At 36.7% G+C, this 26,314-nt stretch overlaps 1 protein-coding gene across 13 annotated transcripts in view; it reads left to right on the top strand.

Moving 5' to 3' along the window:
* Positions 1–26,314, top strand: part of Snoo (Sno oncogene) — a 589,115-nt gene that overhangs the window by 281,845 nt on the left and 280,956 nt on the right. The window lies entirely within an intron of this gene.

The following is a 26,314-nucleotide window of genomic DNA, read 5'->3' as shown; positions in this document are numbered from 1 at the left end:
TGCATTCGCTGCCTCAATTATGATGGTAAAAGTTTTTTTCAGGGGCAAAACCACACTTCTTGAGCAGACAGCCCAAAGGGAGTAAAACCCCCCTATGGCAACGTATGTAGTGGCTGGAGATCGACTTCCGTAATGGTCAATGTCGATCCATCCGCAAAACTTCTGCTCTTTAATCTAATCAAATACCTACATTTTATGGGAAAAAATTGTTTCAATATACACAGGCTGAGGGTATATCTCTGTCGGCCAAGCCGACTGATACTTTTTTTACTTGTTTCTTTTACTTTTTGTATCTGTCTCTAACATTTATTTATTTGCATCCTTTGGAAGCTATATTTCTTATCGTAGCATCCCTATTATTCTACTTTCTCTATTATCCATGTCTACACACACACACACCAGCGTATCCTTGCTGTCTCGAAAAGAAGTCCGTTTTCATCATGGCATATTTATATGGTTGCATCTCTCCCCTCACTTCCATTCCTTGCAGTTGTTTTGCAGCTTGAATTAACTATAAAAACCTGTGAAATATGGTGCTTTGTTCATATAGCCGACGGGCAGAGATGGATGAGGAGAAGAAAAAAACTTTTTCTTTCAAACTTTGTGTTTTGTTTCTCTTTTACAATTCTTTTCTCGGAAGGATGCAAAATGTACGTTGAGAGAAAACCAAAAACAAAACTACATTTGAAAAACAAACTTTTATTCTCGAAGTCAATTCTTTATAAGACTTTTTGTCTCAAGGGTGCTTATTGCAGCAGCTGATGCTATCGACGCCGCCGCCATCTCCTCCATTACCTCTACACTTGTCCACTCCAATACAATTTGCTACAAGTCGTCCCTTCGTTTGTTTGTGTACTACAGAAACTTTTTTGTGTAACCGGTGTCTTTGTCAACTACTTTTTAGTCGAGTATTTTCTTGATCTTCTTCTTCTCCTCCAAGCTCTTTTCATTTCCAGACTCATAAAGATAAAGTTCATTTCCTTCCTGTCTCCTAGTTGTGTATTTTGTGCCCCTATAGTCTTCGTTACATTCACATTAAGGACATGTGGTGTAGCGGGGCCGCCTACAAGGATGGCATGCCAGGAAAATTTACTTGGCTAATTTCAAGTTATTGATTTTCCCTTTAATTTTGTTTTCTTTTTTGCAATTCGTTAAAGGCACCTCAAGGTTCTTTGGGCCATTATTAAGAGTTCATCTACTTTTCTTGTATGTGTTGATCCTGGAAACAAGTTTTTGTATGTGTGTTTGGATTCCTATAAGCAAGAAAACTGACAGTCTGCCAGTTTGCTGTGTGCAAATAATCAACAATCATAACCAAGTTGGTTCTTTTATTCTTTCTATTTAAGCAGATGATGACTGAAATTGTGTGACTGCCTCTCTTACCATATTGAGGTATAATTCCTCTACTTTTTGGCTGTGTCAGTAAGCGTTGTCACCACCACAATCACTATCATTATCATCCTCATCATATCATCATCCACCACACTCTTCTATGTCATAGGCATAACATACTCAAGCTCTTAATACTCAAACTCTTAAACGGCCCAGTTAAACGAACTGCAGATTTATTAAATGCTCTCCGCAACCGTTACTCCACACACAAGCCGCCATCCCTATCCATAAGCGAGTGAATATTTAGATTGTTAGGATGATAGTTGGTCACATCGTCACATGGATAGATGGATGGATTAAGGCCACAAGTTGCTTAGTGCCGTCATATTCCACAACTGTTAAATACTTATTCATGCAAATACAGGATGTTCGGCCTAGCAGTTACCAGAATCATAGCTCAGATCTATCTCAATGTCGGTTTGACGTAGATGTTGACAGAAAATTTTAGCGACAAATGAAATTGATTGATGTTACAGCTTGGTTTTGGTTTAGAATCCAGTTGAGCGATTGACTTCATTTAGTAGGTCATATGTAAGGCTGGAAATTCATGGGGACGTCTCAACACCTTTTTGGTTTGTTAAAGTAAGGAAATGCTGATTGTTTTCAAAGGAGAAAAGTTAACTTTAGGAAAGAGAAGAATGTATTCCAAAATGAAGACCTAATAGCTTACACTTGCAGACGACTAATAGTGTATTTTTCTATTTCATCTGACTACTAAGGACTTCTTAAAGAAGACCACAGGGTCTTCTCACAAAAGCCATAAAGCTCTTCTCACAAAAGACCGCAAGGGTTTTCCGTAGAAGGCCACAGGTCCATATAACCGAAATCCACAAGAACATCGCACAGAAGACAAAAACTTTTTCCCACATAGGGCCACTGGGTCTATAAATAGAACAAAAAACAAGTAGCCCCTATCTGAAGGTATAGCCTATCGGGCGTATACTTGACGTTAGCACGTATACGCTCCTAGATATTCATGTGAAAATATTACGAGTAAGCTACAGAGGGTTATCAATATCAAAACAAGTGAGCAAAGGCTATAGTCGGGATGGGATGGGGCCGACCGTGTGATACCCTACACCACTACCCCTTTGCATAAGCTTTTCACTGCTAAACATTTCTTTTAGGGAATATAATCCGACTACCACTAAAAATAATATGCCTCTTTCTCTCTGGGACCCCTATAAGCAACCAAAATTTCGTGACCATCCGATCAAAATTACGACCTGTAGCTTGATTGCAAAAAATTGAAGAATTCGATGCATTATCGACTATTGTTGTATCTCCCTTGTTTGACCAACTTCGCCAACCTACTTTACACCAATGTAAACGTAATATTTTGTTCTTCCATTTACAGGCTTTGCCGTTGGAATACCACTACTAGAAGCCGATATATTCACAAAGAATAAAACTTTGAATTTGTCTCCAAATGCGTTTTTCGCCATTCCGACCCCTAAATATTATCCGACTATCGCCAAAATCAATAGGCTTCTTCCTCTGTGGGGCCCCCATCTATCCCCAAAATTTCGTTACCATCCGATCAAAATTCCAACTTGTAGCGTGATTACAAAAAATGGAAAAATTGGGTTTATTACTGAATTTTGCAATATCTTGGTTTGCTCACTTACGCCAACATACTTTGCATCAATATAAACGAGATCTTTTCTTCTTCCTGTTGGAATGCTCCAACCTGAAGCGGAGATATTCCCATAAGAAAAAAACGTTGAATTTCCTCCACATAAACTTTTCGCTTATTCCGACTCCTGAATATTATCCGACCATCACCAAGCTAAATTGGCTTCTTCCTCTATGGGACCCGCATCCACTCCCAAAAAACTCGTGACGATCCGATCAAAATTGCGACCTGTATCGTGATTACAAGGTTTAGATGGACAGACGGACGGACGGACGGACGGACTGACGGACGGACACACATTGCCAGATCGACTCAGCTCGTCTAGACATTCATTTTGGTATATATATGTATGGGTCTACGACCATTATTTCGATGCTTTACAAACTTTTTGGCCAAAACCAACTTATAATACCTTCCCCACATGGTGGTGTAGGGTATAAATATACGAGTAGTGTAGCTCAGATTTTTGCAGTAGCAGACATTTGAATGGACATACATAAGTATGCTTTCCTAAGCAAAATAAGTACATTTAGGGACCACAATGAACCACTAAGGCAACAAAGTGCTCTTCGGGAATTGCAAACGATGGCTATAACGATGCCTTGTTGTCTGCTACCACACGACCATGTAGTCTTCTATGAGAAGTTGTTGGGGTTTTCCACGAAGAGAGCATGTAGTCTTCTGTGAAAAGACATTGTGATTTTCTATGGGAAAACCTTGGGGCTTTTTATGAGAACGCCATGAGGTCTTCTAAGCGAAGATGATCTTGATATGTTTCTTCTAAGGCAGATCTTGAGATCTTCTATGAGCAGGCCTTGAGTTGTCCCTAAAGCAGAACTTGCGATCTTCTAAGAGCAGACTTTGAGGCTTTTTGAGATTGGACCTTGAGGTCTTCTAAGAGCAAACTTTGATGCCTTCTATCAGAAGACCTTGTAGTCTTCTAAGAGCAGACTTTGAGGTCTTTTACGAGCAGACCTTGAGGCCTTCTCTGAGCAGACCTTGGAGTCTTCTAAGAGTAGACCTTGAGGCCTTCAGACCTTAAGTTTTTATAAGAGCAGACCTTAAAGTTTTCTATTAGATTACATTGATGCCCTTTAAGAGCAGACCTTGACGGCTTCTAAGAGCAGACCCTAAAATCTTCTAGGAGCAAAACTTTGGGTCTTCTAAGAGCAGACTTTGTATTCTTCTATTAGACCTTAAGGCTTTCTAAGAGTAGACCTTGAGGTCCTCTAAAACCAGACCTCGAGACCTTTTATGAGAAGGGCTCTTCTAAAAAAATCTTCCATGAGAATATTGATTGATTCCAGAATGCTTTTACGTCTTCTATGAGAAGATTTAGAAGTGTTCTATGAGAAGATGTATAAGTCTTCTATGAGAAGACGTATAAGTCTTCTATCAGAAGACGTATACGTTTTTTATGAGAAGACGAATAAGTCTTCTATGAGAAAACCTTGTGGTCTTCTGTCAGGAGACCTTCATGTTTTCTATGAGAAGGCTAATAAGAAGTCTTCTATGAGAAGATCTAGAAGTATTCTATCAGAAGATCGTTAGGTCTTCTGTGAGAATATCTTGAGGTCTTCTATGAGATCACCTGGAGGTTTTCTAAGAGCAGACCTTAAGGTTTTCTATGAGAAGACCTTGAGGTCTTCTACGAGAAGACCTAGAGGCATACTATGAGAAGACTTGTGGTATTCTATGATAAGACCTTGAAGTCTTTTACGAGAAGACCTCAAGGTATCCTATGAGAAGACGTTGTGGTCTTCTATGAAAAGACCTTGAGAAGATCTGTAAACAGAGAAGACATTATGGCTGTTTATCTGAAGACATTGTGGTTTTCTATGAGAAGACTTTGATGCTTGTTATGAGAAGACCATAAGAACAGACTTTGAGCTGTTATATGAGAACTCTTTAAAGTCTTCTATCATAAGCAAACCTTCAGGTCTTTTAAGAGCAGACCGTGACGCCTTCTATGAGAAGACTCCGAGGTCTTCTAGGAGCAGAACTTGCGGTCTTCGAAGAACAGAGCTCAAGGTCATCCAGGAGCACCTTGAAGTCTTTTAAGAGCAGACATTGAAACTTCTTTTATGTATTCTATGAGAAGACCTTGATGTCTCTTAAAAGAAGACCTTGAGGTCTTCATAAAACCGACTTTGAGGTCTTCATTGCGAAAACTTTGATGTATTACATGAGAAGACCTTGAGATGTTCTCTGAAAAGATCTGGGTTTTGTATGATAATACCTTGAGTCTTCTAGGAGAATAGTTGGAAGTCTTCAAAGGGAAGATCATGAGTTTTTCCAAGAACAGACTGCGAAGTATTCTATGACCAGGTCAGGCAATGTGCGCTTGGTGAGAGCAAGTGAGCATACATTTCAATGCATTTTACATTGAAGTTTTCGCTCACTTGCTCTCAGCAAGCGCACGTTGCCTGCCCTGGTTCTATGAGGTGATCCTGATTTCTTTTGATTTTTGAGATTTTCTGTAAGAAGTATTTGAGGAGGGAAGACCTTGAGGTCTTCTATAGGATGACCCGGAGGTTTTCTTTGGGAAGATCCAGAGGTCATCTATAAGCAGTGTTCCACGTTTCTATGAAAATTCCTTGCAAGCAATGACTGCCGTTTATTTTTCCACCGCCGATAATTTTAACCACGAGCTTTGGAGGTTACTTTTCCTGAGTCAGTGTTGACCCTGTCAGTGCTAAGATGTTTTTCCTTGGCTTTGTGGCGAAGAGTAGCTAATAGGATTTAGAGGCGGATATCGTATGCGAAGCCATAGTCTTCTCAGATGAGCGTTGTTGAAGAACTGATCCGTTTCACATTTTTGACTGTCAGGTTTGTCTCTCCCGCCTGCTTTCATTTCGAGCTCGCATCGGCCGGATGTGGTAAAATTCATTATCGGAGCACAAGTTTGGTGACTACCCACGAGTATCGCGTTGCATTCCTGAATTCAGTGGCGTCACTAAAACTTAGAAGAATTGCATACTGTTGGACTCCACTCCTGCATTCACAGCGTCTGACGCATCTTGCCATTAAAGTTTTTGTTTTTGTGGGCAGGCCGGATAAACAATCCAGAATCCAGTGTTTCTGCAAATCATGCTTCCAATTTCATTTCCCCATCCTCCATAGTGGACTTGGTCGGAATTATTGTAGTGTTCATCTCATCGTCGGTCAGAGCTAGACTGACAAACATGTTCTCTTGAAATTTATTGTTTTTGCCCTTCTTCTGGTACAGGTCTTCTTCAGTTGGGTGAGAAGTTTCCTACTCTGTTTCTCTTAACTATCCTCTACCCCGCGCCCAAGGCTTCGATCCAGCCAGCCGAAGATTGGTTTTGACCATTCTTGGCTCTAACATCGTCATCTGATACTCGTGTAATAGGTGCAGTTGTAGAAACGGAAGCGGTTTGGATACCTTGTTCAAAACATTCAATTTTTTTTCTTAGCAGTTTAAAGGCTATTCAAAGGCCATTTTAAAGTGTTTACGTATGGAAGTTTTTGTGGCCCTGCTTACAGCGATATAATGGGTTTCGTGGGCAAGTCAATCCTTACTGACATTTAGGTCTTAAACCTTAAAAAATCCTATACAAAACAATGGCTTTTGGGCGTGATAAGCAGTGACTGAGCATTGGTCCAACCTTTGCATATTGTTGTATTTCTCTGAAACATAAATTAAGTTCATTGAAGGACTATGTTAAACGACTCAGGTACCTAGGAAAAACCAGGAAATGAAGTAGGGGTTGGGATAGGGTACCTGTAGGATAAGAATATGACAGAAAAATAAAGCACATGGTACTCTTATGAGAAGACGTCCTGCTATTCTATGAGACGATCTCCTGCTTTTGTTTAAGAATACCTCCTGCTCTTCTATATGAAAACGTCCTGCACTTCTATGAGAAGATGTCCTGCTCTTCTATGAGATGACCTCCTGCTCTCCTATGAGAAGACATCTTGCCCATCTTTGAGAGGCCCTTTTGCTCTTCTATGAGAAGACGTCTTGCTCTTGTATAAGAAGACCTCCTGCTCTTCTATAAGAAAACCTCCTGCCCGTCTATATGAAAACGTCATGCTCTTCTATGAGAAGACCTCCTGCTCTTCTATGAGAAGACATCTTGCCCTTCTATGAGACGACCTTTTGCTCTTCAAGGAATAGACATCCTGCCCTTCTATAAGAGAACCTTCTGCTCTTCTATAAGAAGACCTCTTCCTCTTCTATATGGGCTCCTGGTTTCAATAAGATTAAATTTAATTAAAAACTTGAATATTTTAAATTGTTATTATATAGATCCAGAAGATATTCCTAAAGAGAACTAAAACCCTAACCTTCCTTCAATCAAGAATAAAGTAATATTCTTAAAATGTGGCTGTAACGTCTATCCTCATATAAACTCAATCAGACAGATTTGTTAATAACTTTCCAGCACTACAAAAATTAATTAGTTTATTTTCCATTAAACAAAATGAAGAAAAAACTGTACCATTTATGAACGCCACAGCTCTCCAAGTCAATAATAAACCTTAAGCCAATGCTGAACATCAACACTGATTAAGATGTAAGCTCGGGATGAAGCAACAACACCCAGGAATCTAAGGCATTTTTCTTCTTCATGGCCACAGGAAACAATGTGTCACTTTTAATGAACTTCACTCCAGAGATAAAGTTGATCCATTGCAACAATAAGAAATGGCAGTAGAAAAAGTAGGCAAACACAAAGACGAAGTAGAAGAAGACGACAAAGCATAACATTGGTTTGGTAGCAACATGGACTAGAACTAGAACTGCAGCGTAACAACAATATGCCATTGCAAGAGGAGGCAATACAAATGGAAAAACATTAAAGATATCATGTCCATGATCGCAGTAAATAGCCATCATCATCATTGAGTACCTCTTTTTCGTGTCTGGTCGGGCAATTTGACATTCGACATGGACAACACATCTTTCGATATTAGCAACGAGAGATATTAAGACAATATTCCCCCCTTCGTGCCAAGCATACATACATTGTTAATGTGGTATGTAAGGGAAGATATGTGTCGTGAACAGACATTGGGGTGAATATTGATAGCATGTCAAAAGAACATGACAATTTTTGTTGCAATAGATGGTGCAAAGCTTTTAAAATCCTTCTCATCTCGTAATATCCTTATCAAAATTTAATTCCCATCCTCCCTATTATCCACATACATATTTCTATGTTGGTTATAACAAATTGCCCACTCAATTTAAAGATTAACAAAAAATCAGCTACTGCAGCCAACAGCAGCTCCTCCGCACACAATTCTCATAGAAACAAATCCTCATTTAAGCCTTGGCCTAGCCACAACAAATAACAACATTTCTTAAACAGCAACAACAACAACACCAACATCGACAACGTCAATATAATCAACATCAATACCTAGGCAGCTGTCGCTTGGTAGGGAAGAGTGCCGGGAGTTGGTGTTGGTATTTTGTTTATGTTTAAAGGAAAAACATTTGTTAATGTCCAATCATGTTTGTTTTAACAGAGCTGAGCGGCTTCTTACAAACAGCAGTTGTTGGTAATATTTTGTATCCACTTATTGTTGCTGTTGTTGCTTTGTTAAAGAAAATTAGACAATATGCCGCCGTTGTTACCGCCACCGCCTTAAGTTTAACCCAGTCGGCCTTCATTTATCTGTTCGTGTTTTTTTCGTTTCGTTTTTCTTTAGATCTTTTTAAAAGGTATGCCACCACCACCATCATCAACAACAACAAACAACAACAGCATTTATACCGCATAACCTGGTTGCCGCCAGTCAGAGAGAGTCATTACATGCAACACAGCCAACAATTGGTGGCATAAACAACAGCAGTAGCACCAACAACAACACAACCAAACAATAATGAGTTGTGGTTGCTGTTTCTTTGTTTTACTATTTGTCTTCGATTAACTGCCATGTAGTTTAAAATGAACTTTTGGGTAGAATGATAGGCTTAAGAGGATATGCAGGGGAATGGAATGATAGGAATTTACAAAAAATATAAAGTCTTCTCGTAGAATGCTAAATGGCTTCCTCTAGAAGAGCTAAAGGTCCCCCCTAGAAGAGCTTAAGGTCTTCTCCATAGAAGAGCGGAAGGTCTTCTCAATAAAAGAGCTGAAGGTCTTCTGCATAAAAGAGCTGATGGTCTTCTCCACAGAAGAGCTGAAGGTCTTCTCCATAGAAGAGCTGAAAATCTTCTCCATAGAAGAGCTGAAGGTCTTCTTCATAGAAGAGGTGAAGGGCTTCTCCATAAAAGAGCTGAAGGTCTTCTCCATAGAAGAGATGAAGGTCTTGTCGATAGAAAAGGTGAAGGTCTTCTCTATAAAAGAGATAAAGGTCTTCTCCATAGAAGAGCTTAAGGTCTTTTCCATAAAACAGCTGAAGGTCTTCTCCATAAAAGAGCTGAAGGTCTTCTCCATAGAAGAGCTGAAGGTCTTCTCCATAGAAGAGCTAAAGGTCTTCTCCATAGAAGAGCTGCTGAAGGTCTTCTCCATAGAAGAGCTGCTGAAGGTCTTCTCCATAGAAGAGCTGCTGAAGGTCTTCTCCATAGAAGAGCTGAAGGTCTTCTCCATAGAAGAGCTGAAGGTCTTCTCCATAGAAGAGCTGAAGGTCTTCTCCATAGAAGAGCTGACGGTTTTCTCCATAGAAGAGCTGACGGTTTTCTCCATAGAAGAGCTGAAGGGGTCTTCTCCATAGAAGAGCTGACGGTTTTCTCCATAGAAGAGCTGAAGGTCTTCTTTCATAGAAGAGCTGAAGGGGTCTTCTTTCATAGAAGAGCTGAAGGGGTCTTCTCCATAGAAGAGCTGACGGTTTTCTCCATAGAAGAGCTGAAGGTATTCTCTATAGAAGAGCTGAAGGTCTTCTCTCATAGAAGAGCTGAAGGTCTCCTCTCATAGAAGAGCTGAAGGTCTTCTCTCACAGAAGAGCTGAAGGTCTTCTCTCATAGAAGAGCTGAAGGGGTCTTCTCCATAGAAGAGCTGAGGGTCTTCTAATAGAAGAAGGTAGTCTAATATAAGAAAAGCTGAATGTATTCTAATAAAAGAGCTGAAGGTCTTCTCATAGAAGATCTGAAGATCTTCTCACAGAAGAGCTGAAGGCCTTCTCACAGAAGAGCTGAAGGTCTTCTCACAGAAGAGCTGAAGGTCTTCTCACAGAAGAGCTGAAGGTGTTCTCCATAGAAGAGCTGAAGATCTTCTCCGTAGAAGAGCTGAAGGTCTTGTCTCATAGAAGGTCTTCTCTCATAGAAGAGCTGAAGGTCTTTGCTCATAGAAGAGCTGAAGGTCTTCGCTCATAAAAGAGCTGAAGGTCTTCTTCGTAGAAGAGCTGAAGGTCTTCTTCGTAGAAGAGCTGAAGGTCTTCTCTCATAGAAGAGCTGAAGGTCTTCTCTCATAGAAGAGCTGAAGGTCTTCTCTCATAGAAGAGCTGAAGGTCTTCTCTTAGAAAAGCTAAAGGTCTGCTGCTCGAAGAACCGAAGGTCTTCTTCTCGAAGACTCTAAGGTCTCCTACTAGAACTGCTAAAGATTTCTCCTAAAATAGGTAAAGGTCTTCTTTCATAGGAGAGCTACAAATCTTCTCATAGATAAGCTAAATGTCTTCCCCTAGAAAAGCTATAAGTTTTCTCCTAGAAGAGATAAAGATCTTCCCCTAAAGGGGTTATGTTGTTCTCAGAGAAGAGCTGAAGGTCTTCTCCATAGAAGAGCTGAAGGTCTTCTCCGTGAGATGAGCTGAAGGTCTTCTCATTGAAGAGCTTCTTATAGAAGAGCTGAAGGTCTTCTCCATAGAAGTGCTGAAGGTCTTCTCCATAGAATAGCTGAAGGTCTTCTCCATAGAAGAGCTGAAGGTCTTCTACATAGAAGAGACGAAGGTCTTCTCCATAGAAGAGATGAAGGTCTTCTCATAGAAGAGCTGAAGGTCTTCTCATAGAAGAGCTGAAAGTCTTCTCATAGAAGAGCTGAAGGTCTTCTCTCATAGAAGAGCTGAAGGTCTTATCTCATAGAAGAGCTGAAGGTCTTCTCTCATAGAAGAGCTGAAGGTCTTCTCACAGAAGGGATGAAGATCTTCTCACAGAAGAGCTGAAGGTCTTCTCATAGAAGGGATGAAGATCTTCTCACAGAAGAGCTGAAGGTCTACTCATTGAAGAGCTGAAGGTCATCTCATAGAAGAGCTGAAGGGGTCTTCTCATAGAAGAGCTGAAGGTCTTCTCATAGAAGAGCTGAAGGGGTCTTCTCATAGAAGAGCTGAAGGGGTCTTCTCATTGAAGAGCTGAAGGGATCTTCTCACAGAAGAGCTGAAGGTCTTCTCATAGAAGGGATGAAGATCTTCTCACAGAAGAGCTGAAGGTCTACACATTGAAGAGCTGAAGGTCATCTCATAGAAGAGCTGAAGGGGTCTTCTCATAGAAGAGCTGAATGGGTCTTCTCATAGAAGAGCTGAAGGGGTCTTTTTATAGAAGAGCTGAAAGGGTTTTCTCATATAAGAGCTGAAGGGGTCTTCTCATAGAAGAACTGAAGGGGTCTTCTCATAGAAGAGCTGAAGGTCTTCTCCATAGAAGAACTGAAGGTTTTCTCCATAGAATAGCTGAAGGTCTTCTCCATAGAAGAGTTGAGGAAAGATTTAAAAGATGCAGAAGGTATGCTTCTTCAAATAAAAACCTTAAGTTCTTCTTCTAAGGCCTGAAAGTCCTCTTCTTCTGTATATCCTGAAAGACTTCTTCTTCTTATACAAGACCCGAAGGCTTTCTTCTAATAGAAAACCTAAAGGACTTATTCTTCATAAAACCTGAAGGTCTTCTTCATCTCCAAATAGAAAGCTTGAAGGTCTGCATCTCTTCTGAAAAACCAGAATGCCTTCTTTGTGTAATAGAAGCACCGCAGGTCTTTTTCTGAAGAATATAAAGGACTTCTTGTTCTAAAAGGAAAACTGAAGGTTTCTAATAGAAGAAGTTTGTATCTAAAGTTCTGTATCTTCTAATAGCAGAGCTAAGGAAATTCTTCTAACAGAAGACCTGAAGGTCTTCTTCTGAGGAACCTGAATGTCGGTTTCATCTCATAGAAGACCCGAAGGTCTTCTTCTCATAGAAGACCTGGAGGTGTTTTTCTTATGTTATGTTTTTCTCTTGAAGAACCCGACGTTCTTCTTCTGAAGAACCTTGTTCTTCTTGAAGATATTTTTCTTCTAATAGAAGGTCTTTTCTTTCTAATAGAACACCAGAAGGTCTTCTTCTTCTTTTAATAACAGATCGGAAAGGTTTCTTCTAGAAAAAGGCCAGAAGGTATTCTTTTAATAGAAGACCTGAAGGTTTTCTTCTAATGAAAGATCGGAAGGTCTTCTTCTAATAAAAGACTTGAAGGTCTTTTTATGAAGAACCTTGAGGACCTGAACGTATTATTTTTCTAATAGAAGACCTATTGGTCTTCTTCTTCCCGTAGAAGAGCCGAGCTGACGGTCTTCTCATAAATGAACTTAAGATCCAAGCTTAGGGCTATGATTGCCCTTGAAAAACTTATCTTTAAAAATTAACGTCTAGAGGTGGGCCTTTGACCCTTTAAAATCCATCCTTTAACAACTATTTTATTTTAAAAAAATCCCCGGCTAAATGTGGGCGTGACCCTTTAAAACTGTTTTTTTAATCCATGCCTAGGGATGTCTTTGACCCTTTAAAACTGCTTTTTTTTTAAATCCATGCCTAGGGATGTCTTTGACCCTTTAAAACTGTTTTTTTTTTTTTTAAATCCATGCCTAGGGATGTCTTTGACCATTTAAAACTATTTTTTAAAAATCCATGCCTAGGGATGTCTTTGACCCTTTAAAACTGTTTTTTTTTTTTAAATCCATGCCTAGGGATGTCTTTGACCCTTTAAAACTGTTTTTTTTTTAAATCCATGCCTAGGGATGTCTTTGACCATTTAAAACTATTTTTTAAAAATCCATGCCTAGGGATGTCTTTGACCCTTTAAAACTTTTTTTTTTTAAATCCACGCCTAGGGATGTGTTTGACCCTTTAAAAACTATTTTTTAAAAATCCACAAGACGTCTTTGACCCTTTAAAACCTATTTTTTAAAAATCCACAAGACGTCTTTGACCCTTTAAAAACTATTAAAAACTATATTTTTTAAAAATCCACGCCTCGGGACGTCTTTGACTCTTTAAAACAATTTTTTAAAAATCCACGGGATGTCTTTGACCCTTTAAAAACTATTTTTTAAAAATCCACGCCTAGGGATGTCTTTGACCCTTTAAAAACTATTTTTTTTTTTAAATCCACGCCTAGGGATGTCTTTGACCCTTTAAAAACTATTTTTTAAAAATCCACGCCTCGGGATGACTTTGACCCTTTAAAAACAATTTTTTAAAAATCCACACCTAGGGATGTCTTTGACCCTTTAAAAACAATTTTTTTAAAAATCCACGCCTCGGGATGTCTTTGACCCTTTAAAAACAATTTTTTTAAAAATCCACGCCTCGGGATGACTTTGACCCTTTAAAAACTATTTTTTTAAAAATCCACGACTAGGGATGTCTTTGACCCTTAAAAAACTATTTTTTAAAAATCCACGCCTAGGGATGTCTTTGACCCTTTAAAAACTATTTTTTAAAAATCCACGCCTCGGGATCTCTTTGACCCTTTAAAAACTATTTTTTAAAAATCCACACCTAGGGATGTCTTTGACACTTTAAAAACTAATTTTTAAAAATCCACGCCTAGGGATGTCTTTGACCCTTTAAAAACTAATTTTTAAAAATCCACGCCTAGGGATGTCTTTGACCCTTTAAAAACTATTTTTTAAAAATCCACACCTAGGGATGTCTTTGACCCTTTAAAAACTATTTTTTTTTAATCCACGCCTAGGGATGTGTTTGCCACTTTAAAAACTATTTTTTAAAAATCCACGCCTCGGGATGTCTTTGACCCTTTAAAAACAATTTTTTTAAAAATCCACGCCTCGGGATGACTTTGACCCTTTAAAAACTATTTTTTTAAAAATCCACGACTAGGGATGTCTTTGACCCTTAAAAAACTATTTTTTAAAAATCCACGCCTAGGGATGTCTTTGACCCTTTAAAAACTATATTTTAAAAATCCACGCCTCGGGATCTCTTTGACCCTTTAAAAACTATTTTTTAAAAATCCACACCTAGGGATGTCTTTGACACTTTAAAAACTAATTTTTAAAAATCCACGCCTAGGGATGTCTTTGACCCTTTAAAAACTAATTTTTAAAAATCCACGCCTAGGGATGTCTTTGACCCTTTAAAAACTATTTTTTAAAAATCCACACCTAGGGATGTCTTTGACCCTTTAAAAACTATTTTTTTTTAATCCACGCCTAGGGATGTGTTTGCCACTTTAAAAACTATTTTTTAAAAATCCACGCCTAGGGAAGTTTTTGGCCCTTTAAAAACTATTTTTTAAAAAATCCACGCCTAAAGATGTCCTCGACCCATTAAAAACTATTTTTTAAAGATCCACGCCTAGAGGTGGGTTCGATCATCTAAAAACAATTTTTAAGCCACGACTTTAATTGGGTTCGGCCCTTTAAAGACTATTTTTTTAAAAATTCAAGCCTAGAGCTGTGATGACCCTGGAAGACGAGGTTCCGCCAGTGTCATTTTATAGAAAGTCATTTAAGTCTTGTTTCAAGAGAGTATTTAAGGGTTATAGGGTGTCCTTAATTCCCCATCACTCCTTTTGCAAAACCCTCTCATAGATCGCCTGTCATGGTACGTTTAAATATTTACAAAATAATTTAGCTACCACAAATCGTCTCCGAACATATTCAACAATATTTGCCAGACATAACTGCTAACAAAGATGAAGAAAAAGAAGATGGAACAACAAAAACTTTGACAACGATTCGTAGATTAAACATTGGCATCACATTCGTTAAGACTTGACGACGACGACCATCCTCCTCGAGTCAATAATAGTCAGAGTCAAAGTCACAGTAATAATAATCACCATGATCTTCACTATGTCTTCCTTTACCTGTCCTTCTCTCTACCTCTTTCTTTTGTGATGTTTCGTTGGGGAGTGGGAAAACACCATCATATCTCTCATGTGTTTATTGCAATTGTTGGGTTCGCGCCATCTATTGGTTGGCTATACTGTGTGTGTGTCATCATTAGCTAAGAAAATTGGCTTTATTGCACAGTGGGCAAACAAGGGTTAGCTAACAGTGGTTGTCTGAAATAAAAAATATTGTTATGAAGTATTTCAATGGAGAGTGATCTTGGGTACGTATAAGTGTTGTCGTTATGTATACGCCTGAGGTCTAGTGCAGCGATATTTCAGGTATGGATTTCTATCATTGGTGTCCAAAATAAATGAGAGATAATTGATGGGAGAGTAATGCCCCTTTGTTAAACAACGGCTGACATAGCTCTCTTTTGAATTCGTTATTCTCTGTTGTTACGACAACGTGAATTTTTACCTGACTCCAGGCCTAAATTTTTGGAGAAAATCAGAGTCCCTGGGGCTTATATTTGTAATAGAAAAAATTGGTGAGGATAATTTGTTCTTACAGCAAAAATTCAAAGGAATATTTTTTTTAATATTTTCTACAGAAAAATTTCATCGACCGTAGAATTATAGTATGAAATACTCTCGAAAGTTATCGTAACACTGTTCCATTCCAGCGAATTATTTACAACTGACACTTTACAACATAATGGCTATGACTACTACCTACAAAAAGGCCATGTTGATCTTACCTACCTACCGCCTGTCTATATTGTAAATAATTTAAACGAAGTCATCATCGTCAACATTGGCAGCAGCAACAGCACGGAACAGGCAATCAGCCAACAAACTTAAACTAACCAGCCAACCCAGTCACAATCGGACCTTTTGAAGTTTTCATTAGGTAGGGAAGAAAAAACGAAAAAAAACAACAAACCTTTTTCTGGCATATGAAGCAGTTTTTACTATCAGCGGCAGCAGCAATTGTTGTTGGTGGTGGTGGTTAGTTAGTTAACTGGCGTTGTTGTAGTTATTGTTGGTTTTTCTTTTAGGTAAAAATTATTTGTTCATATTTGTTATAAGTTTTTGTCATTAAATTTTTTCTTTTTTTACTTAATGGGGTTTAGGTACCGTCAAATGTTGTTACGATCTCCATACGACATGAAGTCTTTCTTTCGATTTTCCTTTATTTTTTATAAACTTTTTTGTTTTTGTTTTTTTGTCATTTGCTTTGTCTTCCAATACTCCACCGACTTTTGTTACTGAATAAGGGCAAAGCCATGTCTGTCAGAGGTTAATGTGAAAATATTGTTTTGTGTCATAGGTGGTCCAATGCCCAGAAAAAGTGGGACATGCACATCGTATTAAGGTCAGAAGGTCAGATAGTCGAAGATGGTAGGGTTCTGTGTTTTTGGTTGCAAGTTTTTTTTTGCTGTGTGGCAATGGCTGAAGCAATCACCGGCTTTTAAGAATATACATAGTATATGCATCGTTCTTGAAAGTTTTTAAGTAGGTTTAGTTGTTGCTGTAGGATTTACTTGACCTGTACTCTATATATTTATTAATCTGCTTCAGCATCCAATTCCAGGTTCAAAAATTATGCCATCCATATTGAAATGAAAGTAAGGCGAGTTGATTTAGCAGGGCAGTGCAGCGAATCCTAATTACAGCATTGTCGTGGCAGCGCCACGGCTGTTGGGTGTTCTCCGCTTTTATAACTTCTGCATCAGTGTAAATATTATTAAACACTCCTGGGTATGCCTGGCGATATTGGGGTTCTCTCTTATATTTTTGAACTTCTCACAGGCCTTTATTTTTATTTAGTCTTACGCAACATGGACATACAGTAATGCTCTCTCCATATTCATCTCTGCTATAGACCGCGAAGATCTCTCCTGACATACCTGGACAAGGGGTGCCTATTCTTATGATGACGGTTTGGATCATTTAGTCTATTGTACCCTATATGATACTGTAACGACAATGCCGTAAGGGTTATGTACTGGATTGACCCCAAAAGACATCCTCTCGGTCAGGGGCTGTCACCCTACAACTACGTGGTCTTGTTCCTCAAGAGGACTTTTGTCGTCTATAGAAGAACTCAGAAGGCCTTCTGTTGTCGATAGCAGACCACAGGAGGTCTTCCGTTGTCTATAGAAGACCTCAAAAGCCTTCCTTTGTTTATAAAAGGCTTCCAGAGGTCTCATTTTGTCTATAAAAACGCTTTCAGGGGTCATCTGTTGTCTATAAAAGACTTCAGGAGGCCTTCTGTTGTTCATAGAAGACATTAGAAGGTCTTATGTTGTCTATAGCAGACCTCAGGAGTTCTTCTGATGTCGTTGTCTATAGAAGACCTCGAAAGCCTTCCTTTGTTTATAAAAGGCTTCCAGAGGTCTCATTTTGTCTATAAAACGCTTTCAGGGGTCATCTGTTGTCTATAAAAGACTTCAGGATGCCTTCTGTTGTTCATAGAAGACATTAGAAGGTCTTATGTTGTCTATAGCAGACCTCAGGAGTTCTTCTGATGTCGATAGCTGACCTCAAAGGTCTTCTTTTGTTCTTAAAGGCTTCCTTCGGTCTCCTTTTGTCTATAGAAGACCTCGGGAGGCCTTCTCAGGAGGTCCTCGGTTATGTATGGAAGACATTATTAGGCTTTTTCGGTGTTTATAGAAGACTCTCAGAAGGTCTTCTGTGTTCAATAGAAGACCTCAGGAGGTCTTCTGGATTCCAGAGGTCTCATTTTGTCTATAAAACAGAAGACCTAAGGGGATCTTCTGTTGTCAATAGAAGACCTCAGGAGGTCTTCTGTTGTCGATAGAAGACCGCAAAAGTCCTGCTCAGGAGATCTTCTGTGTTCAATAGAAGACCTCAGGAGGTCTTCTGGATTCCAGAGGTCTCATTTTGTCTATAAAACAGAAGACCTCAGGGGATCTTCTGTTGTCAATAGGATACCTCAGGAGGTCTTCTGTTGTCGATAGAAGACCTCAGGAGTTTTTCTGATGTCGATAGCAGACCCAAAAGATCTTCTTTTGCTCATAGAAGGCTTCCATCCGTCTTCTTATGTCTATAGAAGACCTCAGGAGGAGGGGGTCTTCTGTTATGTATGGTCTATAAAACGCTTTCAAAGATTTTCTTTTGTTTATAGAAGACCTCAGGAGGGCCTCTGTTGTCTATGGAAGACCTTTGGATGTCTCCTGTTGTCTATTGAAGACCTCAGGAGGTCTTCTATTATCCATAGAAGTTCTTAGGAGGTCTTCTGTTGTTTATAGAAGACCTCGAAAGGTATTTTGTCTATAGAAGACCTCGAAAAGTCTTTTGTCTATAGAAGACCTCAGGAGGTCTTCTGTCTAAAGAAGAATTCAACAGGTCTTCTGTCTATAGACCAGCCATAAACCGGGGTGGTGGTTCCTGTGTGGACCTCTATTGATAGTGCGCTATAATTACGTCAAATAAACCGAAGACCTCTTCAGGTATTCTATAGATTATATAGAGCTCTTTGGTCTATAGAAGACCTTAAGAGGTTTTCTGTCTATAGAAGACCTCAAGAGGTCTTCTGTCTATAGAAGACTCAAGAGGTCTTCTCTCTATAGAAGACCTCAAGAGGTCTACTGTTGTTTAGAGACGATTTCAAAATAACTCTTCTATCTATAGAAAACCACAAGAGCTCTTCTTCACAAGAATACCTCCAAACTTCTACAGAAGCCCTTAAATATGTCCCTTTCGGACTACGACTGTCTATAGAAGACCTCAAGAGGTGATCTGTCTATAGAAGACCTCAAAAGGTCTTCTGTCTATAGAAGACCTCAAGAGGTTTTCTGTCTATAGAAGACCTCAAGAGGTCTTCTGTCTATAGAAGACCTCGAGAGGTCTTCTGTTACTTGAGAAGACATCAAGAGGTCGTCTGTCAATAGAAGACCTCGAGAGGTCTTCTGTTACTTGAGAAGACCTCAAGAGGTTTTCTGTCTATAGAAGACCTCAGAAAGTCTTCTGTCTATAGAAGACCTCAACAGGTCTTCGGTCTATAGAAGACCTCAAGAGGTCTTCTGTCTATAGAAAACCTCAAGAGGCCTTCTGTCTATTGAAGACCTCAAGAGGTCTTCTGTCTATAGAAGACCTTAAAAGGTCTTCGGCCTATAGAAGACCTCAAGAGGTCTTCTGTCTATAGAAGACCTCAAGAGGTCCTCTGTGTATAGAAGATCTCAAGAGGTCTTCTGTCTATTGAAGACCTCAAGAGGTCTTCTGTCTATTCAAGACCTCAAGAGGTCTTCTGTCTATTGAAGACCTCAAGAGGTCTTCTGTCTATAGCAGAACTCAAGAGGTCTTCTGTCTATGGAAGACCTCAAGAGGTCTTCTGTCTATAGAAGACCTCTAGATGTCTTCTGTCTATAAAAGACCTCAAGAGGTCTTCTGTCTGTACAAGACCTCAAGAGGTCTTCTGTCTATAGAAGACCTCAAGAGGTCTTCTGTCTGTACAAGACCTCAAGAGGTCTTCTGTCTGTAGAAGACCTCAAGAGGTCTTCTGTCTATGGAAGACCTCAAGAGGTCTTCTGTCTATAGAAGACCTCTAGATGTCTTCTGTCTATAAAAGACCTCAAGAGGTCTTCTGTCTGTACAAGACCTCAAGAGGTCTTCTGTCTATAGAAGACCTCAAGAGGTCTTCTGTCTGTACAAGACCTCAAGAGGTCTTCTGTCTGTAGAAGACCTCAAGAGGTCTTCTGTCTATGGAAGACCTCAAGAGGTCTTCTGTCTATAGAAGGTCTCAAGAAGTCTTCTGTCTATAGAAGACTTCAACAGGTCTTCGGTCTATAGAAGACTACAACAGGTCTTCGGTCTATAGAAGACCTCAGCAGGTCTTCTGTTGTCTAGAGAAGACCTCAAGAGGTTTTCTGTCTATAGAAGACCTCGAGAGGTCTTCTGTTGTTTAGAGACGGTTTCAAAATAACTCTTCTATCTATAGAAAATCACAAGAATACCTCCAAACTTCTACAGAAGCCCTTAAATATGTCCCTTTCGGACTACGACTGTCTATAGAAGACCTCAAGAGGTCTTCTGTTTATAGAAGACCTCAAGAGGTCTTCTGTCAATAGAAGAACTCAAGAGGTCTTTTGTTGCTTGAGAAGACCTGAAAAGGTTTTCTGTCTATAGAAGACCTCGAGAGGTCTTCTCTCTATAAAAGACCTCAAGAGGTCTTCTGTCTATAGAAGACTTCAAGAGGTTTTTTGTGTATAGGAGACCTCAAGAGGTCTTCTGTCTATAAAAGGTCATCTGTCTATAGAAGACCTCAAGAGGGCTTCTGCCTATAGAAGACCTCAAGAGGTCTTCTGTCTATAGAAGACCTCAAGAGGTCTTCTGTTGCTTGAGAAGAGGTCTTCTGCCTATAGAACACCTCAAGAGGTCTTCTGACTATAGAAGACCTCAAGAGGTCTTCTGTCTATAAAAGGTCATCTGTCTATAGAAGACCTCAAGAGGGCTTCTGCCTATAGAAGACCTCAAGAGGTCTTCTGCCTATAGAAGACCTCAAGAGGTCTTCTGTCTATAGAAGACCTCAAGAGGTCTTCTGTCTATAGAAGACCTCAAGAGGTCTTCTGTCTATAGAAGACCTCAAGAGGTCTTCTGTTGCTTGAGAAGAGGTCTTCTGCCTATAGAACACCTCAAGAGGTCTTCTGTCTATAGAAGACCTCAAGAGGTCTTCTGTCTATAGAAGACCTCAAGAGGTCTTCTGTCTATAGAAGACCTCAAGAAGTCTTCTGTCTATAGAAAACCTCAAGAGGTCTTCTGTCTATAGAAGACCTCACGAACATCGATCTCCATGGAGGTTATATCGTCGTATCATCGGTGATATCGTCCATTGAGTTAACTCGATCTTTCACTCTATGGAACTTGGACTTCTTATTCCTTGAATTCCCCTACAAATAGCGCAGCACATAAAGTAGTTTATCAAATGTTTCAAACTAGGCCGAGGGGTTTTTTTTGCTCAATGTCCCTAAAAAGTGTAGCGTGGTTGACTCTATCAAAAGAGCCACCAATAGATAATCTTCTATTGCGGTGTGATACGATAACGTACAGTGTAGTGCTGCTTGCTATATCCATGCTGACGATAGGCAACTCGATAGCTACATGTATCTGATGCTGCCCAAAAGAAACCCCTCAGGGTCTTCGCAACTAGAATAAAAGTGAAATCGCTGGCATCTTTGAATACCTGCAGCAGCTGAATCTATGAAGTTGTTAATCGTCAGGTTGATGACTTTCGTGGTTGATTTAGCGTTTCGGTTGACTTTATGAAAGGCTCTTGATATGTGTGGACATAAAAGTGAAATTTGTTTGTCCGACTTACCTTTGCGGCAGTTTCGGGGCCACAGAGCCATTTTTCCCGACTTCCGGAACGATGATGCCAGTCGGCAGATTGAGAACTTTCGTGAGGTACTTTACTCCCGTTTTATCTAGCTGTTTCATCATTATCATAGATGATGCATTATCCTACGTAAACTGTTTTGGAGCATCATCGGGTGAAAGAAATCATATGGGACGAAATACTCTTCTCTTCTTCCTGTCACTCTCTGGCTGCTCGACAAGTTGTTGGTTCAAATAGCTTGAACACCGCTTCAGATCAGTCATCGTGATGTCACTGAACGTGACTTACGTCCTATCTTCAATTCGAAATAAAACAACAGTTTAAGCACAAAAGCGCATATTTATTCTATCAGTAGTAAATTACATTATTTGAAATTTTAAAAATCATTTCAAAATGTACCTATATTTCCAAATCCTCTCTTTTTGAATATCCCACTATAGCAACTGGACAATGCTAAATAACAAATGAAAGGACTGAGAAAAATCCTGTCAAAAAGCCAAAACTACAATTTCATCGACAGAGTTCGCATATCAACAATGTAAATGACGGCACTCACAAATATTCCATGTTCAACAGGAATGTTGAGAGCAAAAAAAGGAAAAAGAGAAAATATCAAAACAATAAAATGTCATAAAAATGCCAAAGTTGACGTCAGCCATTTCCCATGCCCCTCAACTGGGCGATAATTTAGTTCGAGGAGAAAAACTCGGGTTTCAACATTTTGTGTAGTTTTCCTTGCTGCCTATTGTAGTTAATGTGCAGATGGTGGGTGTGTGGGTGTATATGTACGTGTCTATGTGTGCGTCTATAATAATAACCATAATGCTACTGAAAATAACAACAGACATTGGACAGACGACGATATTATACCACACTCACATAGTTTTGCACAAAAATGTTGGTATATCCATTTAAAAATATATACAGACATACTTATTTATGTGGATGCTTGTATCAATGTATGTTTGAGTATTAGTCGACGGCTCATTCATGATAAATTAAGAATTCAATGTACATTGTAACTGCAGTGTGTATGAGTGCGTGTGTGCACGTCTGTGTCAGAAATTGTCTATTATGCCCAGATGCCGGCATTAGTTAGTACATCTACGTGAGGGTCCTTTGTCCTTTTTGTATTGATAAATGTTGGTGCTTGGGTGTATATGTTTGTGTGTATCTTCAACAATGTCTGCGGGCTTTTCACACAAAAGTCCTTGAGAAGAAAAAGGAAGAAAAAATAAATAATGACGAGGGTTTTATGTGAAATTTAAGAAAGACCAGAAGGACGGCTTTATGAGCGACCAAAAACGTGGATTTTTAGAGAATATTTGCCACAGACGTGGATTTTTAAAGAATATTTTTTCCACAGACGTGGATTTTTTAAAGAATATTTTTTTGCCACAGACGTGGATTTTTTCAAGAATATTTTTTCCACAGACGTGAAGTTTTTAAAAAATATTTTTTCCACAGACGTGGATTTTTAAAAATATTTTTTCCGCAGTCATGGATTTTTTAAAGAAAATTTTTTCAAAAATCGTCGATTCTTTTAAAGAAAATTTTTTTTTCAAAAATCGTCGATTTTTTAAAGTCGTCGATTCTTTTAAAGAATTTTTTTTTTTCAAAAATTGTGGATTTTTTAAAGATTATTTTTTCAAAAATCGTGAATTTTTTAAAGAATATTTTTTCAAAAATCGTGGATTTTTTAATTTTTTTTTTCAAAAATCGCGGATTTTTTAAGGAATAGTTTTTCGCAGACGTGGATTTTTGAAGAATATTTTTTCCCATAGACGTGGATTTTTTAAAGAATATTTTTTCCATAGACGTGGATTTTTTAAAGAATATTTTTTCCAAAATCGTGGATTTTTTAAAGAATGTTTTTTCCAAAAGCGTGGATTTTTTAAAGAATATTTTTTCCATAGACGTGGATTTTTTAAAGAATATTTTTTCCATAGACGTGGATTTTTTAAAGAATATTTTTTTCCAAAACCGTGGATTTTTTAAAGAATGTTTTTTCCAAAAGCGTGGATTTGTTAAAGAATATTTTTTCAAAAACGTATTCAAAAACGAATTTTTTTCAAAAACCGTGCATTTATTAAAGAACATTTTTTTCAAAAGTGGTGTATTTTTTAAGAATATTTTTTTAAAAAAATTTGAGGTTTTTAAAAAATATATTTTTTCAAAAATCGTGTATTTTTTAAAGATTTTTTTTCTAAAATCGTGGATTTTTTAAAGATTTTTTTTCTAAAATCGTGGATTTTTTAAAGATTTTTTTTCTAAAATCGTGGATTTTTTAAAGATTTTTTTTCTAAAATCGTGGTTTTTTAAAGATTTTTTTTCTAAAATCGTGGATTTTTTTAGAATTTTTTTTCCAAAATTGTGGATTTTTTTAAAAAATATTTTTTCCAAAATTGTGGATTTTTAAAGAATATTTTTTCCAAAAACTTGGATTTTTTAAAGAATATTCTATCCAAAATCTTGGATTTTTAAAAGAATATTCTTTAAAGAATATTTTTTCAAAAATCGTGCATTTTTTAAAGAATATTTTTTTCAAAAATCTTGGATTTTTTAAAGAATATTGTTTCAAAAATCTTGGATTTTTTAAAGAATATTTTTTCAAAAATCTTGGATTTTTTAAAGAATATTTTTACAAAAATCTTGGATTTTTGAAAAATCGCGGATTTTTTAAAAAATACTTTTCAACAATCGCAGATTTTTTTAAAAAAATAGTTTTTAAAAATCTTTGATTTTTTAAAGAATATTTTTTCAAAAATCTTGGATATTTTAAAACGTATTTTTCAAAAATAGCGGATTATTTAAAAAAAATTCAAAAATCGCGGATTTTTTAAAGAATATTTTTTCAAAAAGAGTGAATTTTTAAAGAATATTTTTTTTTTTTCAAAATTCGTGTATTTTTCAAAGAATATTTCTTCAAAAATCGTAGATTTTTCAAAGACAATTTTTTCAAAATTCGTGGATTTTTTAAAGAACATTTTTTCCACAGACGTGGATTTTTTAAGAATATTTTTCAATAGACGTAGATTTTTTAAAGAATATTTTTCCACAGATTTTTTAAAGAATATTTTTTCAAAAATCGTGGATTTTTTAAAGAATATTTTTTCAAAAATCGTGGATTTTTTAAAGAATATTTTTTCAAAAATCGTGGATTTTTTAAAGAATATTTTTTCAAAAATCGTGGATTTTTTAAAGAATATTTTTTCAAAAATCGTGAATTTTTTTTATAGAATAGTTTTTTCAAAAATCGTGGATTTTTTAAAGAATATTTTTTCAAAAACCGTGGATTGTTTAAAGAATATTTTTTCAAAAATCGTGGATTTTTTAAAGAATATTTTTTTCAAAAATCGTGGATTTTTTAAAGAATATTTTTTCTAAAATCGTGGATTTTTTAAAGAATATTTTTTCAAAAATCGTGGATTTTTTAAAGAATATTTTTTCAAAAAGCGTGGATTTTTTATAGAATAGTTTTTTCAAAAATCGTGGATTTTTTTATAGAATAGTTTTTTTCAAAAATCGTGGGTTTTTTATAGAATAGTTTTTTCAAAAATCCTGGATTTGTTAAAGAATATTTTTTCAAAAACCGTGGATTTTTTAAAGAATATTTTTTCAAAAATCGTGGATTTTTTAAAGAATATTTTTTTCAAAAATCGTGGATTTTTTAAAGAATATTTTTTTCAAAAATCGTGGATTTTTTAAAGAATATTTTTTCAAAAATCGTGGATTTTTTAAAGAATATTTTTTTCAAAAATCGTGGATTTTTGAAAGAATATTTTTTTCAAAAATCGTGGATTTTTTAAAGAATATTTTTTCAAAAATCGTGGATTTTTTGAAGAATATTTTTTTCAAAAATCGTAGATTTTTTAAAGAATATTTTTTCAGAAATTGTGTTTTTTTTAAAGAATATTTTTTCAGAAATTGTGTTTTTTTTAAAGAATATTTTTTTCAAAAATCGTGGATTTTTTAAAGAATCGTTTATTTTTTAAAGAATATTTTTTCAAAAATCTTGGATTTTTTTATAGAATAGTTTTTTTTTTCAAAAATCGTGGCTATTTTAAGAGTATTTTTTTTAAATCGTGGATTTTCTAAAGAATATTTTTTTCAAAAATCGTGGAATTTTTCTAGAATATTTTTTTTTCAGAAACGTGGATTTTTTATAGAATATTTTTTTTCAAAAACCGTGGATTTTTTATAGAATATTTTTTTTTTTCAAAAACGTGGATTTTTTATAGAATATTTTTTTTCAAAAACGTGGATTTTTCATAGAATATTTTTTTTTTCAAAAACGTTGCTTTTTTAAAGAATATTTTTAAAATATCGAGGTTTTTTAGAGTTTTTTTTTTCAAAAATCCTGGATTTTGTAAAGAATATTTTTTACAAATTGTGGATTTTTTAAAGAATACTTTTTTACGTGTATTTTTCAATAAATATTTTTTCAAAAATAGTGGATTTTTTAAAGAATATTTTTCCACAGACGTGGATTTTTGAAGAATATTTTTTCCATAGAGGTGGACTATTTTTACCACAGAATATTTTTTCCATAGACGTGGAATATTTTTTCCACAGAATATTTTTTCCACAGATTTTTTAAGAATACTTTTTCCACGGACGTGGATTTTTTAAAGAATATATTTTCCAAAATCGTGGATTTTTTTTAAAGAATATATTTTCCAAAATCGTGGATTTTTTTTAAAGAATATTTGTTTAAAAATCGTGGATTTTTTACAATATTTTTCAAAAACCATGGATTTTTTAAAGAATATTTTTTTAAACGTGTATTTTTAAAGAGTATTTTTCAAAAGTCGAGGATTTTTTGAAGAATATTTTTTCAAAAATTGTGGAATATTTTTACCGTAGACGTGGACTATTTTTACCACAGAATATTTTTTCCAAAGACGTGGAATATATTTTTCCGCAGATTTTTAAAGAATACTTTTTCCCCAGACGTGTTTTTTAAAGAAAATCTTT

Source organism: Musca autumnalis, unplaced genomic scaffold (assembly GCF_047663935.1).
Source record: "Musca autumnalis isolate F117 unplaced genomic scaffold, ASM4766393v1 scaffold_2, whole genome shotgun sequence".
In the NCBI taxonomy this organism is placed as follows: Eukaryota; Metazoa; Arthropoda; class Insecta; order Diptera; family Muscidae; genus Musca; species Musca autumnalis.
The sequence above is the reverse complement of the archived record's forward strand: the minus strand, read 5'-3'. Positions and strand labels throughout refer to the sequence as shown.